We start from the raw sequence: 17,189 nt of genomic DNA on the forward strand, positions 1-17,189 counted from the left end.
CTTGAACAAGCTGAATTTCAAGTCAAACACTGTTACAGAAAAAATTATTGAGGAGTAGGGGGTATCTTGTGGCCATAATGGGTTGGGATAAAGGAGCATGTGAGGCTCAGAGTGGCGCCACTGCCTTTCCCCAACCCTTCCTGTTCCAGATAGCTACTGTGCCCTCTGAGAGCACAGGCAGGAGGCTCCCTGGGTAAATACTGCTTCTAGTTTCAGGAAGCCTACCTGATGGTTTGTGCTGATGTTTCTGGCAATAAATCAGGGCTGGACCTATTTGGTGGATAGGGCACCAGTGGGCCACTATGCCCCCCACCCGTCTACATTTGACTCCTCCTCCCCTTGGAGAGTGTCTAGTGTTCTCTCTTCTGACCAAGGAGAGACTTCAGAGGATTGAGCAGAGAAATGGCAGGTCTTCTTCAAGGTCAGCTTCAGCCCTGGCATGTTCAAAGGAGCCTCTCCTTTCAAAACCCATGTTCTGAGGTTTCTTGCCTGTGGCCAGTTGACCTGGAAGGGGACCCCTGGCTGTGAAAGGCTCATGCAGATTGACTGAGGTACTGTCTCTAGTAGGGGCAGTGGAGATCATTTCAGAAGATGCATTAGCTGAACATATGTAGTAAAGGCTACCTAATTTGGATTATTCATATTGATATAGTTAATCTTTATAAGGGAAAATAGATTTGAATACCCATACCATGACAAAAGGTATTATAGATGCTGGAGTGAGGCCTGCCAGGCTCCAGTGTGCTCTGCTACATGCAGGGTCTTCAAGGCTTGTGTGTGACGTCCTGGAGGCATTCCACCTGGTATTTCCTTCCTTTCAAGGATTAAATGTAAAGCATCATATGGCCTCAACCAACTCGCAGTCATGAGCTAATGGATGAAGAAAAGCCCTTTACAATGAGAAGACTGTTTTCAAAGAAGTCAGCGTGATAGCCATTGAAAAGAAGGAGTATAAAGGATGGCTTTTAAATACTGCTAAGTCTCTGCCAAGCTGGGAAGACACCAGCTTAAGCTGCTGTAGTTCCTCATGACAAGCTAAACCACGGCCCTAGCTGTGACACCATTGAAAATCATTTCAAATCTTCTGCAGTCCATATCTTAAATTTTTGTGTATTGGAATAACTTTATATGTAACACAACAGCAATGATAAAATTTTTATTTCTCTAAAAAAACAGGAATTTTAGCTTAAAAATAAAAAAGAAGTTTCATTAGCTGACCTGGGAATTGAAATATTTGTCCTCTACAGAGAGGCTCAGCCTGCAAGCCTCTGTGGGAATGGGCTCTTGCCAGTGTGCTTAAAGCCATGAATTTGGGGGCTAGGGAAACCCAGAGCCTTTTCCGCCTCTGCTGGAGCATAGTGTTTCTTCGGAGCCCCTTTGGCTCTCTGCTTTGGCTTCTCTTTGGCTTCTCTGCTGGCCTCTCTGCTTTGGCCTTTGGTGGAGTGGCCAAGGGAGCATCTCCATAGAGCTGGTAACCACCAACCAGGCAGTATGTCTCCCATGCCAGCCCACCTGCGTTTCTCCACATCCTTGGTAGAAGACATGGTAGTATGCAAGTGTAGAAGGAGACATGGGAGGCACTGCTGCTGGAAAGAAAACCAGAACTGATTAATTGCTTCTGCTTTATACACTCTGCCGCCAGGACCTCGCTCTCCTGTTGCTTCCTGTTTCTGACTGAAGCCGTCTTCTCTGCTTGGCATTCAAACACAGCCTTTGCCTGTGACCTCTATGGATGCTTTGCCTGTCTCCTCAAGGGATGCTGTCAAAGTACTTGAGTTCTGTGGAGCCAACGGAAGCTGCAGGAGAACAGGTTTTCTCTTCTCTAGTCTGAGAGAGAACAGTGAAACCTCAAAATTACCACAAGCAGCACCCTCTCAGTTTCTCCCTTCTACAACTGATAAAAAATTCTTAAAGTCTGTCATTTCTGAGGCTTAATGAAAATTATTTTCAAGGTTTGGAAAAAATGGTCTAATATAAATTGGTTTAGAACCCCTCCCACCTTGGCAGTTCCTTTTGGGGCCCCATCATACAGCTTGTTTCAATCACACTGAATTTTACCCCAGTTTTTATAGATTTTTCTAATACCTTTTTTGTTTTGTTAAGATGGTGTTTTGCTGTGTTTCCTCAGATAGGCCTGAAACTCTTAAGCTTAAGTGATCCTTAAGCCTCCTGAGTAGCTGGGACTATAATTGTCACCTGTGCCCAAGTCTACCATTTTCTGAAGGTCATATACTCAGACAGAGGGATTAAGAGATTGAGATCCAAATTCTGGGTACCAAGTTTAGGTCCAGTAGCCTTCTCACATCCACTTCCTGAGACATCATTTCCTCAGACCTCCAGATTTGGTAACACTGAGACTGGCCCTTCTGTTTTTCCCAACTGCATGACACCACCCTTTTCCTCAGCAGTTCAGACTGGGATGTGTGTGAGGGGGTCCATGTGAGTGTATCTGTGACAGTATGATAAAGGGGCCTAGGTGTGAAGGTGAGATTCCATGAGAGGCCAATAGCTGTCTCTTATCACTTGAAAACAAAAGCATATTAGGCTCCTGTAGGATTCTTATTTAAAAGGATCTGATAAAGAAGCCCCCTTTCGTTATGGTGATGAGTGCTCTTACCCTGTTTCCCAGGTTTCATTCACTATGTTCTCTACCAACATCCTTGAGCCCAACTCCTGGGTTTTTCACCTCTCAGCCACCCAAGCAGCTGGGACTATAGGTGTGTACCAGTGTGCTGTGCTCTGAAGGAAGCACTGGGTGTAAAGAATCAGATGTGACTGCGTTACTATTACTGTCCTTGATGGAGTTTGCCTGCAAACAGGATATTCTGTCAAGATATAGAAGGCAACAGTGGACATGCTTGCAAACGAGGTGTCTGCTGTCCTTGGGAGGGCTTACTCGCAAAGGAGAGGCTCCTTCAAGGTTTAGATAAAGTAACAGCGGACATGCTTGAAAACGAGATGTTTGTTGTCCCTGGGAGAGTCTGCTCACAAACGAGAGGCTTCTTCAAGGTTTAGATAGGTAACAACAGACATGCTTGAAAGTGAGGTGTCTGCTGACCTTGGGAGAACTTGCCTGCAAACGGGATGTTCTGCCAAGTGGGCTAGGAGGGCGCTGAGAAAAATTTTTTTATCTGTTCGAAACAAAGAGCAGAGCTCAGCATACTCCAGGCCGAAAGTAGATTAGCCATGAGAAGCGGGTCACTTCTGATTAGAAAGTAAAACTTCTGTGTGCTATGTTTAATCAGCTGAAAGACCTGATTTATTGATGTTGGAAGGCTGCCTTCTTTGTTCACAATACTATAAAAAGATTGCTTGTACACAATAAAGGACTTTTTTTCTGCTGCTGCTTTGCTTGCTCTGCTTCTTCTTCCTTGTTTTCCCATGCTGACCTGCAAGTGAATTACTGCAACAACTGGGGGAGGCTAAAGGGGAAGGCTAGATTGATAAAGATTAGCACCTTTCTGAACACTTGCCCTCAGCAGTGAGCAGAAACACTGTGGGTCCTTGTAGGAGCACCAGACCTTTGGTCTTACTCATAGCTAGGGAAGTTCTGAGATGTGATGGGGAAACCCAAAAGTAATGTGTGGCAGTCCAGTGATATTGTGTGTTTACTAAGGGCACAAGTTAGACTGAATATAGAATATCTGGTCAGACATTCTTTCTCGATCAACTAGACACTCTGGTGTCTTGTTGAGAACTGGTAGAGAAGATTCCTAGCGTTAACCTGCCATGGAGACTGAGGCTGTGATGTCATCACTACTCAGGTCACAGAAGGAATGTGTGACTTGAGGGGTAGGTAACGATTCTTGGTATGTTATGGAAAGCCGGGTGAAAGGAGAGAGCTCTGCTTGGACACCCCCTCTGGCCTCTCCCCTCGTAGTCAGATAGCCACTCTCTGTGGAGCACAGCCCAGACCACAGAGGGGCAAGCGAAACCCAGATTCTGAAACTGGCCTGACAGTCATGATTAACATAGACAGCTAGGTTGCATGACCCTGATACTAAGTATTTTCCTGTTGGAGAGGCAGAGATTTGAGTGCATTAGGGGGTCAGGGAATGCTCCTTGGATGTGAGCCTGAACATAAGATTTGGGTTGGGCGCGGTAACCCATTCCTGTAATTCCAATGGCTTGGGAGCCTGAGGCAGGAAATTTTTTAGTTCAAAGCCAGCCTCATCAATTTAGCAAGTCCCTGAGCAACTCAGTGAGACCCTGCCTCTAAATAAAATAGGAAGAAAGTGCTGGGGATGTGCCACACTTGGTTGATGCCTCTGAGATCAATCCCCAGTATCAGAAAAAAAAAAATTTGGACATGTGGAAAAACATTCACATTGGGAAAAAAAGCAAAGACCGGGTCCTTTTAATCTCATTCTGCTCCAAAGATTTATCCTTTGATGCATTGGAGATGTGTGGCCAGCCGTTCCTTTGATCCTGAGCAATACACTCATCTTTCTGAACACACACCCAGAGAAATGCACCATGACCTTCTTACAAGTGAGATCTCAAAAAAGAGGCTAAGGGGCCTACACAAGGTCACACAGGTAATACAGAGGTGTTCTGCTCAACAGTAGGGTGTTCATGTTGAGGTTCCAGATTTATAGCTGATAGGACAAACTTGTCACATTTCATCGATGATTGTTATAGGTGCTCCAAGGCAACAGGAGACATCTCCAGTGACTTTACAAAGTAGGAATGATAGATCTATTTTAACATAAAATTTGATATGTGATTATGGCAAAATTACCGTATTATCATTTCAGTCTCCTTTCTTTAAAAAAGGCAAACAACCCATGTGGTCATGTAGCCCTGTAATCCCAGCAACTCAGGAGGCTTACGCAGGAGGACCACAAGTTTGAGGTCAGCCTCAACGATTTAGTGAGACTTTTTCAAAATAAAAAATTAAAAGGTGTGCATGGTGCCAGGGACATGCCTGTAATCTCAGCAGCTCCAGAGGCTGAAGCAGGAGAATTATAAGTTCATAGCCAGCCTCAGGAAAAGTGAGGCAGAGTGCAACTCATTGAGACCCTATCTCTAAATAAAATACAAAATAGGGCTGGGGATGTTCTGTTTGATGGACATTTATGTCTGTGTATATTCCTTTGATATGAATTAAATGTCTTAAGAGAAAAACATTATTTTATTCTTCCTGTGTTATGTGAAAGACTATGCGACTATGGTCTCACTGTTCCACTGCTCCAATGATAGCCAATAGCTCATCTTTCAAAGCCACAAGCAGTTCAACAGGTCCTGAGAGGCATTAAGGGCAGCCTAGCTAACATATTACAGATCTGTATAACCTAGAAAATGAAAATCCTTCATAATCTCACACTTAAAAAAGTTAATCAGGGGCTGGGGTTGTGCCTCAGTGGTAGAGCACTTGCCTAGCATGTGTGAGGCACTGGGTTCAATCCTCAGCACCATATAAGAATAAAGATAGTTTCCATATATAAATATTTAAATAAATTTTTTTAAAAAAAAATTAAGCTGGATGCAGTGGCGTATCCCTGTAATTCCAGCAATTTAGGATTATGAGGCAGGACGATTGCAAGCTTGAGGCCAGCCTCAGCAACTCAGCAAGACCTTCTCTCAAAATAAAAAGGGCTGGGATGTAGCTCCATGGTAAATTTCTCCTGGGTAAAATCCCCAGTACTGTCCTCTAAAACTAAGCATAATAGGGAATAATATGGATTTTTTCACATATCTTATGAATAATGTATAATATATAAATATGTGACCTGTTTATATCTATACCTCCCTCCCAAGGAATCCTGTCATACATATTGTTTTGCCATTTACTTTTCTACTAGGACATTTTTGCAAGTCAGATACATTAGAATTGGTTTCTCTAGTGCCTTTACTGGGGTGTCAGTATTTTGCTGTTATCAGTAAACTTCATTATAGGTACATCCAAGTTTTCGTGGTTCTCTCACAGTTCTTTCTGCCAGGGTTGAGCTGTCGCTGTGAGAGATCACTGATTACTTCTCCCAACATGTCTTTTTAGGCATCTAATCTGTTCAGTGCTCGGATGATAATTACATATTCCCTTTATAGAAATGCTTTACGTGCTTTAAAGGTCTTAGTGCTCAAAACAGCCTTCAAGATAGGCTTATTTTCTCATTTACCACATTGTCTCTTTGTATTATAGTAGTCATTTTTGAAAGTTAATGTGGTAGTGTTATGGCGAGATTGCAATAAATCACTGAGTTAATCTTAAAGCAGGAGATGGAACCATCTTTTTTTAAAAATTTTTTTTACTTGTAGTTGAGCACAATATTTTTATTTTGTTTATTTATTTTTATGTGGTGCTGAGGATCGAACCCAGGGCCTCACACATGCTAGGTGAGTGCTCTACCACTGAGCTACAACCCCAGCCCCAGAACCATCTTTATTCACCACCAGGTGGTCCAGATCCAGCAGCTGGTGGGCTAAGGGGTGGGCTGTGAGTCTATACCCTTTGTACCTCTCTCAGGGTTTGAGTTCACCTTTTAGAGTCCAAAACCATATTAATTATAAGTGGCTGTTGCTATGATTCAAAACCATAAACAAACGTCATTAGATTTAAAATCAGAAGCAGAAGTGGGGGAATGGATCAAAATGACCTTAGGTGACTACAAGTTAAAGAATGATTACTAAGGTCTAGACAATCAATCTCTGACAGGGTACATTGTCCGAGAAAAATGGGAACCAAAGAGAGAACGATTTTACATTGTATATGAATTGCCATTTTGTGTTGCCAAGCATGCTATGCTAAGCAACTGTTGATGGGGACAGAGGCAGGGCTTTCCCATGGAAGAAGCATTTTTTTTTTTTTTTAAAGAGAGAGTGAGAGAGGAGAGAGAGAGAGAGAATTTTTAACATTTATTTTTTAGTTCTCGGCGGACACATCTTTGTTTGTATGTGGTGCTGAGGATCGAACCCGGGTCGCACGCATGCCAGGCGAGCGCGCCACCGCTGAGCCACATCTCCAGCCCTGGAAGAAGCATTTTTTAACGTGACATGGAGTCTCAGAGTAAAATGGAGTCTGTTTAGTCATTGCCCATATAGCCTGGCCCACAATAGCTATTGTAGAGCTTCATTAATAAGGAGAGATGAGATATAGTTGATTTTTGTTAATGTTCAAGTAAGTTGCTGAGAACACTAAAATCACTACTGAACCAAGTGACCCTTGGGGATATACAAGATTAGAAATTTGCTAGCCTCTGGTCACATTTTCATCAACTGATCACCACTTAAACTCATTTTATTTTTATTTATTTATTTTTTAATATTTATTTCTTAGTTTTCGGCAGACACAACATCTTTGTTTGTATGTGGTGCTGAGGATCGAACCCAGGCCGCACGAATGCCAGGCGAGCGCGCTACCGCTTGAGCCACATCCCCAGCCTTTAAACTCATTTTATGTGGGTTTCTCTTCAGAGACTATTTGTTTAGTAGAAGCTAGGGATCAAACCCAGGCCTTGTACATGCTAAGCATGTAGTCTACCACAGAGCCAAACTGGCAGCTCCACCCAATATACTATTGATTCATTAATCTTAAACTCAAGAGCCAATAGCACTGTATTGTCATGCCTAACCAAGGCTTATCTAACACAAGATTCTCATGCTTAAGAGTACTGGACAGAACTTCAGCACTATGCTTGGACCCATTTTAAACAGTGAGATCACTAACAAAAAGCACAAAAATACAAAAAATGAAGGGCAAAATATGCCATAAAAGGGCATATTTTTACAGTATGAGGGCCAAAACAAGAAGACAAGTGACACTGTGTTTGAACTCAGCTGGAGATGTGTATGACAGATGACTCCAATTTGTTGTCTTAGCATCTGTCCCTGAATGACTAGAAACACCATATGTATTGATTTAGGGTTATAAATCAATTTTACTGAATAGATACATTTAAAAATATGTAACTGTAAATAATAGTGAAGATTGACTGATCCACTCCAGTTTTCTGAGTCACTCTAAGTAATTAAGAAATGATCACTTGCTTGTCATGTGTAACTAATTAGAACAAATTAAAAATTTCTTTTAAAATGAAATGATCTGGGCTGGGGATGTGGCTCAAGCGGTAGCGCGCTCGCCTAGCATGCGTGTGGCCCGGGTTCGATCCTCAGCACCACATACCAACAAAGATGTTGTGTCCCCCGAGAACTAAGAAAAAATAAATAAATATTAAAATTCTCTCTCTCTCTCTGTCCCCCCCCCCTCTCACTCTCTCTTTAAAAAAAAAAATAAATAAATAAAATGAAATGATCACTTGCTGCACCTCAAAGGATAACCTTCCAGGAAAGTTTGGACCAGTATTGAAACACAAAGTTCAATGTATGTACCTTCTTTCCAGTATTTCAAAAAATTGTAAAGTGCTAGTAATCATGCAGAAAAAGTGCATAAAACCCAAACATGCAGTTTAACAAATAATTATAAAGTGAATCACCCATTACCTGTGTCGTGAGATGGACCATCATCAGCACCTTAGATGCCTCCCAGTGCATACTTGTTTTGTAGGAATCACCTATGATCCCTTTTTTCGTTTCAAGGTTATACTTGGCTGTGTTCACTGCCAGGGCTTAGGCTAGTCTGAACTTGCATCCCATGTGTTTGTTTTCTTGCAGAGGTGCTTAGAACAGTGGATTTTGTGGCCCCTGATGACTGAGTCATCTTCCGCACCTGTGAAAGAGAACAGAGCAGGGTGGTCTTCCAGATGGTTATGAGATCCTAATGTCAAGTGTCCTCCTGAGTCTTCCTGTCTCCTGGATTTCATTACTTGGGTCCTATGCTGGCCACTATTGAGTGCCTGAGCTACTTTGCACAGCAGGGACCTCCTGAAGACTTGACCATTTTTCAGAGGGTCATTCCTAAATGCTTACAGTATAGGAGACAGATTATGGAAATCAAGCTGTCACAGTTTGTTACATGCCTACAAGTCTCAGATTTAATTTATTTAATTATAGGAATCTTTTGTGGGACTGGGGATGTGGCTCAAGAGGTAGCGCGCTCACCTGGCATGCGTGCGGCCTGGGTTTGATCCTCAGCACCACATACAAACAAAGATGTTATGTTTGCCGAAAACTGAAAAAAAAAAAATAGGAATCTTTTGTTTTGGCAGCATGACTTCTATATTTATTTTTCATTGATTATTCATGTCATGATGTTTGATTTTGTGTCGTCTGTATTTATTTCCTATCAAATGGATTAGATTTCTTCAAGAGCAATTAAATTTGGGGTTTTTTTCGTAGCAGGAATTGAACTCAAGACATTAAACCCCTTTTGAGACAGGGTCTTACTAAGTTGCTTTGAGCTTCGTTAAATTGCTGAGGCTGGTTTCAAAGTTGTGATCTTTCTTCCTCAGACTTCCGAGCCCCTGGGATTACAGGTGTAAACCACTGCACCTAGGTAGTTAGAATTGTAAGAACTATATAGCTCTCTTGTCTTGCTCTGGACATTTCTTGGTGCTTTTTTAGAAGTAGCTCCTGAAGATATTTAGGTTTTAAAAAGCTAAATGCAATGGGTAGACATGTGATCAAGTATATATAATTATAGACTCCAAGTTGTGAGTATCTGAATGTTCTCTGTATTTTCATAGGGCTGGGGTTGTGGCTCAGCAGTAGAGGGCTCGCCTAGCACGTGCGAGGCCCTGGGTTTCATTCTTAGCACCACATAAACAAAAATAAATAAAATAAAGGTATTGTGTCCAACTACAACTAAAAAATAAATATTAAAAAAAAGATTATCTTCATGTTTTTGTATGTTGGAAAGTAACTGCATTAATGACATTGTTTAGGTTTTGCAAGTCCATCATTTCTTTTACCAGTGGCTAATTTATTAGGCTGGCTTTTTGGGAGAAAACTGACTCATTCTGCTTATTGGCATGAACATGTTGTGTGTGGGGGAAGGGGTTGGATGTGTTTGTCATGCACTTCTGCCTTTATCAGGGCATTGGTTAATGAAGCCTTTTGTGTTTCTAGGGAACCTCAGATGCATAGTGAGCCCTTGCCAGGCTTATGTAAGTTTCTCCCTCTTGAGTTTCCTTTGTCTCTCTTGTGAGTTAAGAGATTCTAATGTCACTGGTGACTTTGAAGGTGACCCACGCTTATGCCTCCTGGCACATTGCTATTTTTAGCTGAGGGTGATTTCCTTTCTTGTTTATGACATCTCAAAACTGTCCTGGGATTCAAATGTACCCACTGTTCCCAGACTGCAGAGATCCTCATGTGGAGGCCCAATTTTAATGTTTATTCATGGGATTCCCTTTCTGGGAATACTTCTGACTGTGAGTCTTGAAGCTTTAACTCTCAGTGTAGGTAAGACCTATCGCTTCTTGAGTTAACAAAGGCAGCAGAGTACCTTCTTCAGGAGTGGGTTTTTTTTAGGTGGACCTGAGTTGGAATTCTGGGTTTGCTACTGACTGTGTGACCTTAAGAAGTTACTTAACCTTGCTAATAACTTAGTTCCTTTCTCTGTGAAATGATACAAACTTCTGCTAAAGGGCAGGGCAAATGAAATAAGACATGTTATATGGAGCTTGTCACACATTGGAAGTACTTAGTAAATGTTAGCTTTTGTTATTGATGAGAGTGATAGCAAGAAGAGACTCAGGTAGTAATTGTTGTTGATCACAGACTATTAACTGTACAAACCAGAGAATAAGGTCAGGGTCCTTTCAGCATCTGAGAATTGTTTGGAGTAAGCTACCCATGTCACCCAGCAAATGAAGGCAGTCCATTGTAACTTCTGCCAGAATTGTTGCTCTGGCAAAGGGCTCTTGTGCTTGTGTCACTTCTCTGCCTTGACAAATGGCTTTCATTACCCCAGTGAGAAATGGTGACCTGGAATTGAATTTAGTATGACTGTTACTTAGTATTTGAGCTATCTGATGCAACTCAGGTGTAGCAAAGTCCTTAATACCTAGTTCTTTTCAGATGTGTAGACACTTTGTTTTTCCTCTGGAACTCTGCTCAGATGAGGTCTGTCATGGAGGGTGGTGTGTTTCATGCTCAGAGACACAGTGAGAGGTTCATGAGCACTGACCCATGCATGCTTTTTTTTTAATTTTTTAATATTTATTTTTTAGTTTTCGGCAGATACAACATCTTTGTATGTGGTGCTGAGTATCGAACCCGGGCCACATGCATGCCAGGCGAGCGCGCTACCACTTGAGCCACATCCCCAGCCCCCATGCATGCTTTTGAGTCTACCATCTTCTTTCAGTTTGAATGATCATTGCCTTTTTTCTTTCATGTTTTTCCAGATAAAATAATGTAGGTGGTATTGACATCAACATGGGCTGTCCAAAAGAATATTCCACCAAGGTAAATTGATTTCTTTATATTTCTCAGAAGTATCCTATGGAGATTAAAGGAAGCTAACAAGACATGATGGCTAGGTACAGAACCCAGTTCTGGACTAGATCCTGAGCTGGATGGGGAAAATGCTTGAAAGTCTGTTAGTGGATCAATGGGCAAAACTGGAACAGGGCCAGGCATGATGGTCCATGCCTGTAATCCCAGTTATTTGGGAGGCTGAGGCAGGAGAATTGCAAATATGAAGCCATCCCAGGCAACTTAGGAGGACTTGTCTCAAAATAAAACAATAAAAGAACTGGGGATGCAGCTCAGTGGTAGAGCACTTGCCTAGCATATACAAGGCCCCCGGGGTCAACCTCAGGTACTGTTTAAAGAAAAAAAAAAGCAAAGAAAAAACAATATGAACAGGGCTTTGTCTTGTCATGAATAATACTGAGACATACATTTAAGATTATAGAGGGGCTGGGGATGTGGCTCAAGTGGTAGCGCGCTCGCCTGGCATGCATGTGGCCCCGGTTCAATCCTCAGCACCACATACAAACAAAGATGTTGAGTCCGCCGAAAACTAAAAAATAAATATTAAAAAAAATTCTCTCTCTGTCTCTCTGTCTCTGTCTCTCTCTTTAAAAAAAAAGTTTATAGAGGATGTAGTATAAATGTCGTATCATAAGAGATCAGATCAGAAGGCTATGGTAAGCCTGAGAACAGAGTGGAAGGGAGCCCTTAAACTTGTTTCTGATGAGGAAATGTGGTCCTTGAGGAAGAGACATAGACAATATGAAAAGATTTCCATGTGCAGGAGCATGGAGGCCCCTAGGTAGTGAAGACAGAACTGTGAATGGCTCATTTTCATCAGAGGACTGGGGAATGGGAGATGAAGAGGAAGCAAAAGAGCAAAGGATCACAACTTTAGTTGGGATCAGATCAGCTGGACTTGGACTTCGGGTATCTTTTGCCTTTTTTTTTTTTTATGAGCAGAGAAGTTACTGGAGGATTAGAATGGCAAAAGGTAGCAGTTGGGATACTTGGACTTGGCTAGCAAATTGTTGGGTGTGGGATAGTGGGATAAGAGGTTGGGGTTTAGGGAAGAAAGACTGGCAGCCAGGAAGCAGGATTCTTGTTCTTTATCTGTGGTCAGGAACTGAAGAAAGGGCAGGTTTGGAGCAGATAATAAAAGCAGGTTGTGGTTGCTGAGTGTAAGGCATCAGAGGGACTCCTACAGTGATGTCACTGGAACCTTGTTGCAGGGTGAGCAGAAGGTCGACAGTGTAGACATAGTAGTGATGGCCCACTGTCCAGAGTCAGCCACCATGCTCTGAGGAGTCACCCAGCCTGACACCAATGCTTTAGGTGTCAGGAGGCTTCAGAATATCTGCCTTACCTGCTTAAAATACTCGAGGGCCCTGTGGACAGTAGCTTCAGAGAATTTCAGAAAGCTGAAAGTGCCTGTAAGGAGTTGAAAACTTATCACTCTGTTTTCTCTCATTATGTCTGTGTGTTCCTGAGTTATGTAAGGAGCAGAGTTGAAATGATTTAGAATGATCTCCTTGATGTAGTGAAAAGAGCAATGAGCAGAATGTCATACAGCATACTATTGTATACTTTAGGAAAATCGGAATGAATATTATGTATTTTGACTTTTTTATTACAGAATTACTTGGAAAGATAAAGAAGAAACTAGAGACATTGGTTTCCACTGGGAACGGAAAATTGAGTTTTATTTGGTACTATGTAGGTAGTAAATTTACAATCTTGGGGAGCTATTTAAAATAATTAGTAACTGGCACTAGCCAGTCAGAACAGATTTCAACCAGTATGCTGTAGTGGCACATGACTGCTACCTATCTGCTCTGTCCTTCTGGTTCAAAAAGCGATGCCAGATAAAAAGTATAGACTGAGCTGGACATAGAGGTACACGCCTGTAATTACTGTGACTCCAGAAGCTAAGCAGGAAGATCTCAATTTTGACGCCAACCTCAGCAACTTAGGGAGACCCTGTCACAAAAAGAACTGAGGGGGCTGGAGTTGTGGCTCAGCAATAGAGTGCTTACCTAGCACATGCGAGGCCTTTGGTTCAATCCTCAGCACCTCGTAAAAATAAATAAAATAAAGATATTGTGTCCAACTACAACTAAAAACTAAATATTTAATAAAAAAAGGGGAGGGGGCTGGGGTTGTGGCTCAGCGGTAGAGAGCTTGCCTTGCATGTGTAGGATCCTGGATTTGATCCTCAGCACCACATGAAAATAAATAAAAGGTATTATGTCCAACTACAACTAAAAAATAAATAAAATATGTGAAATAAAAGTATTGTGTCCAACTACAACTAAAAAAATAAATATTAAAAAAAAAATTAAAAAAAAGGAGATGAGGGGTGTGGTAAAGCACCCTAGTACCCCAAAAAGGAAAAAAAAAAATAGAGATTGAAAGTCTTCCATTCCTTAATCAGAAGGAATCTTTACTCTTTTATCTTTTGATCCTCTTTTATTTTGAATATATGATGTATTAAAAAAAAGAAGGAAGAAATTTCATAGTGGAAAGTTGCTGTGGAGAGGACAATGAGTTTGAATTTTAGACCCTGTGATTCCATAAGGAGGGGCTGGATTGTGTGTGTGTGAAGGACAGATGGAACTGGGTGAGTGCCTGGGTTTCCTTAAGGCCTGTAAGGTTTGTATCCTGAGCCCTCTAAGTTTTGTATCTCAAATGCAGAGCTAGTGGCTCCTTCATCCTACCAATTCTCAAAATGTAGGCCCAACATGGCCAGTATGTAGTGATTTTTTTTTTATTATTAGCAGGGATTGAACCCTGAGCTACATCTTCAGCCCTTTTTATTTTTTATTGTGAGACAGAATCTCACCAAATTGCAGAGGCCGGCTTTGAACTTGTGATCTTCCTGGCTTCCCCTCCCAAGCTGCTGGGAGTATAGGCAAGCATGACCAACCCTGGAAGTCTGTAGTGATTTAATGTTCTCTCTGATTGAATCTGTCATCCTTACACATGAAATTAAACTGTTAACTGAACTTAAACCTTCTGAGCACATCCTGTGAGCATCATTAGTATGTAGTGGGTATACCGAATTTATTGGATTTGTTTTTCTCCCCTTTATTCAGATTTTTAAAGATTCCCTCCTCTACTACTCTCTCCCACGACACTGATTATTAAAGTAACTCATTGCATTCTGTAGAACATGGGAAATATGGAAAATTATAAAGAGAAGACTAGGGTTATGGCTCAGGTGTGGAGCACTTGCCTGGTATGTGTTGGGCACTGGGTTCTCAGCACTGCATAAAAATAAAATGAAATAAAGGTCTATAAAAAAACCAAAAAAATAAATACAACAATAAAATTCTAAATAGAGCAATAATAAAATTGTGAAGAGAGATGCACATGCCAATAATCCCAGTTTCTTGGGAGGCTGAGGTAGTAGGATCACAAGTTCAAAGCCAGCCTGAGCAACTTCTGAGACCCTGTCTCCAAATGAAAAATAGAGAGGATTGTGTATGTAGGTCAACAATAGAGCAATTTCTAGTACTAGAATCAATTTCTAGTACTGAAGAGGGACACAAGGGCAGAAAATTGTTTTTGATAATGTCGTTAGAATGAGAAGACTACATTTACAAAGAAGTCAGAGTGACAGTCAGTGAAAAGGAGTATAAAGAATCGGTTTTAAATACACATGCAGTCTCTGCCAAACTCTGAAGACACCAGCATATGCTGCAGTAGTTCCTATGTCAAGCTAAACCAAGGCCCTAGCTGCATTGAAAATCATTTACAACAATTTCCAGGGCTTCTCTCAAATTTTTGTATATTTGAATAACTTTATAATTAACACAACAGCAACAATAAATTTTTTATTTTTTTTTTTAAAATGGGTAAGATTTAAAAAGAAACATGCCTTAGGGGTCCTAGTTAAATAAATATCCTCTCTACAGAGCAGCTTAGCCAGTCAGCTTCTGTGGCAATACTTTCTTGGCAGGAATTTTGGGCCTGGGACAGCCCAGGGTCTTTTCTGTCTCTGCTGGAGCTCGGCGTTTCTTGGGAGCCCCTCTGCCTCTTTGGTTTGGCTTCTGGGCTGGCTTCTCTGCTGGCTTTTCTGCTTTGGCCTTTGGTGGAGTGGCCAAGGGAGCATCTCCATAGAGTCGGTAGCCACCAACCAGGCAGTATGCCTCCCCATGCCAGCCCACCTGCGTTTCTCCACATCCTTGGTAGAAGACATGGTAGTATGCAGGTGTAGAAGGAGACATGGGAGGCACTGCTGCTGGAAAGAAAACCAGAACTGATTAATTGCTTCTGTTTTATACACTCTGCCCCCAGGACCTCGCTCTCCTGTTGCTTCCTGTTTCTGACTGAAGCCCTCTTCTCTGCTTGGCATTCAAACACAGCCTTTGCCTGTGACCTCTATGGATGCTTTGCCTGTCTCCTCAAGGGATGCTGTCAAAGTACTTGAGTTCTGTGGAGCCAATGGAAGCAGCAGGAAAACAGTCAAACCTCAAAATATCCCAAACAGCTGTCCCTCAGTGTCTCCCTTCTATAACTGAGAAAAATGTATTTTCTGAGGCTTTAATAGAAATAATTTTCAAGGTTTGGAAAAAATGGTCTAATATACATCGGTTTAGAACTCCTTCCACCTTGGCAGTTCCCATGGGGGCCCATTCGTAAAGCCTGTTTCAACCACACTGAATTCTAGCCCAGTTTTTATATATTTTTCTAATGCAATTCTTTTTCGAGATTTTTTTTGCTATGTTTCCCCAGACTGGACTGGAACTCTTGAGCTCAAGTGATCCTCCTGCCTTAGCCTCCTGAATAGCTGGGACTATATTGGGGTACCTGCCCAACTCTACCACTTTCTGAAGGCCATATACTGGGGCAGAGGGATTAAGAGATTTAGATCCAAATTCTGGGTACCAAGTTTAGGTCCAATAGCCTTCTCACAAACACTTCCTGAGACATCATTTCCTCAGACCTCCAGACTTGGTAACATGAGACTGGCCCTTCTGTTCTTCCCAACTGCATGACACCACCCTTTTCCTTGGCAGTTCAGACTGGGATATGTGTGCAGGGGTTCATGTGAGTGTGTCCATGACAGTATGGTAAAGGTGCCTGAGTTTGAAGGTGAGGTTTTTGAGAGGCCAATAGCTATTTCTTAGAGTGCTCCATTTATCACTTGATAATAAATGCACACTAGGCTCTTGTAAGACTCTTATTATGAAACGATCTGAGATAGAAGCGTCCTTTCTGTTTTGGTGATGGGGATCACCGTGTTGCTCAGGTTTTACTATATTCCTCACTCAGATGCTTGAGCCTAATTCCTGGACTCAGGTGATCTTCCCACTCAGCCACCCAAGCAGTTGGGCCTATAGGTGTGTACCAGTGTGCTGCACTCTGAAGGAAGCACTGGGGGAGGCTAAAGGGGAAGGCTAGATTGATAAAGATTAGCACCTTTCTGAACACTTATTCTCAGCATTGAACAGAAACACTGTGGGTCCTTGAGGGAGCGCCAGACCATTGGTCTTACTCATGGCTAGAGAAGTTCTGAGGTGTGATGGAGAAACCCTAAAGGAAGATGTGGCAGTCAAGTGAGGTTGTATATTTACCAGGGGCTCCATTACAGATGGCCTGGGCCTACCTGCTGTACTGCTCTCCCAGGGGACAGCAGACAAGTTAGACTGAATATAGAATATCCGGTCAGACATATTCTCTGGAGCAACCAGACACTCTGGTGTCCTGTAGAGAACTAGTAGAGAAGTTTTCTAGCATCATCCTGCCATGGAAACTTAGGCTTGTGATGTCATCACTACCCAATGAGGTCACAGAAAGGAATGTGTGACTTGAGTAGCAGGCTTCAGATCCTTCTATTTTATGGTAAGCAGGGTGAAAGAAGTGAACTC

General features: G+C 42.0%; 2 protein-coding genes across 5 annotated transcripts in view; one reads left to right on the forward strand and one right to left on the reverse strand.

The window, feature by feature from the left end:
• LOC113200025 (putative ATP-dependent RNA helicase DDX28) overlaps window positions 1–17,189 on the reverse strand; it is a 35,092-nt gene that overhangs the window by 5,727 nt on the left and 12,176 nt on the right.
• The window catches only part of LOC144250264 (tRNA-dihydrouridine(20) synthase [NAD(P)+]-like), a 63,165-nt gene continuing 56,144 nt past the window's right edge, over window positions 10,169–17,189 (forward strand). For 2 of the 4 annotated variants that reach the window (XM_077792772.1, XM_077792770.1), the window contains exons 1-2: window positions 10,169–10,299; window positions 11,247–11,307. The gene's annotated coding sequence lies outside the window, so the exon portion shown is untranslated. The remainder of the gene's footprint in view (window positions 10,300–11,246; window positions 11,308–17,189) is intronic. The other 2 variants (XM_077792773.1, XM_077792771.1) reach the window with 2 other exon arrangements.

Source organism: Urocitellus parryii, chromosome 15 (genome assembly GCF_045843805.1).
Source record: "Urocitellus parryii isolate mUroPar1 chromosome 15, mUroPar1.hap1, whole genome shotgun sequence".
Taxonomy (NCBI): Eukaryota; Metazoa; Chordata; class Mammalia; order Rodentia; family Sciuridae; genus Urocitellus; species Urocitellus parryii.